Below are 1,535 nucleotides of genomic sequence, written 5' to 3' on the forward strand. Positions count from 1 at the left end.
ACAGAAACATATGTTAATGAAAACAACTTAATTGTATGTTTGGCTGTTAGGGCCATAGCAACCATTTAGGGTAGCTATAGCCCTTATGACTTAATACAGTAGATAAAAGAGGAGTTGTCTAAATAATCCAAACGTGTTTTCTGAAAGGGTAGTGCACTGGGGGCTTGGACAGATTTTATTATTATTCTGGCTTTTAAAATGACGTACCCATCCCTCTAAAAAATGCTTGCAGGATAACACACTTTTAATGTCACAAGATAATTCTTTTTGTATCAGAGTTGAGAAAGAAATGAAGATCAATGCCCTGACAATAAGTCTGACTAAAATGTTAAGGCCTTGTACCTGTGTCTCTTTCCAAGATCATTCTGAAACGTAGGCCAATGCTCTATGTGGTGAACCTGCTGATCCCCAGCTGCTTCCTCATCACAGTGGACCTCTTCAGCTTCCTGCTGCCTCCCTATTCTGTGGACCGGTCCTCCTTCAAGATGACCCTCATCCTGGGCTACACCGTCTTCCTGCTCATCATGAACGACCTGCTGCCTGTCACTGGGGAGACAACACCTCTCATCAGTGAGTGACACCTGTGATATTGTTATTGATTTTATGTTGATACTATTTATTTTGAGAAAGTTGAAGGAACATGCATTTGTCTTTATAAAATATAAAATGCATTGCTAAACATGTGCTTCTGAAGCTCTTATGAGCTGCTCAATTTACACACACACTCACACACACACATATACTGCAGGCAACGGAAAAACTCAGTGGTATAAGAGAGGAAAATGTTTGTTTATATTTCTGGGTATGGACTATAGACCTCAACAGTCCCGCCCCTCCTCCGAGAGACCTTGGGGTTCCAGAAGTAAATTGCCCATTCATTTCTCCCATTGATGTCTGGGGAAAAAACATATATAAAGAGTTTTAGACCACGCCCTAGTCTAACCAGCTACTAAGTGACTCATAAGCATGCAACATATCCTTTTGAGTGGAAAAAATGAACAGAAAATTCCCAAAAAGTCGAAGGTACAAGACTGTCTACACATTTTCATTTCCGAGTAAAGGAACTACTCATCCCATAAACCACCACGCACCACTGAATAATATAGTTGAAGACACAAACAAGGTTTGAACAACGTCCAAACCAACAACAGCCTTGTGGTCACTTTTTCCTCCAAACATAGTGATTTTTATATAGTGAATATACACTTAATAGCACTTGTCAATGAAGAAATTGTCTTGTATTTTTACTTTCAGAAGCGGCTGTGTGTGGGGGGACTGTTGAGCTCTATTGCCACAAGTTGGATCATAATTCGTAGCTCAGTCATGATCATTTCAAGATTCCGTCTTACGTTTAGCAGGGAAATATCAATATTATATCATTATCCATCGCAAATAAAAGTCCAAAAATGTAATTCTAAATTTGAATTTAATTTGTGCCAAGGGATGATGGGGATATGTTTGTGCTCTGAGAAACTGGATCTTCCACAGCAGCTCTACAACCAAAATACAAAACTGCCACTGGGTTCCACCCTGTT

At 39.7% G+C, this 1,535-nt stretch overlaps 1 pseudogene; it reads left to right on the forward strand.

The window, feature by feature from the left end:
* LOC116695329 (5-hydroxytryptamine receptor 3A-like) overlaps positions 1–1,535 on the forward strand; it is a 176,825-nt pseudogene that overhangs the window by 151,050 nt on the left and 24,240 nt on the right.

This window comes from Etheostoma spectabile, chromosome 9, assembly GCF_008692095.1.
Source record: "Etheostoma spectabile isolate EspeVRDwgs_2016 chromosome 9, UIUC_Espe_1.0, whole genome shotgun sequence".
Taxonomy (NCBI): domain Eukaryota; kingdom Metazoa; phylum Chordata; class Actinopteri; order Perciformes; family Percidae; genus Etheostoma; species Etheostoma spectabile.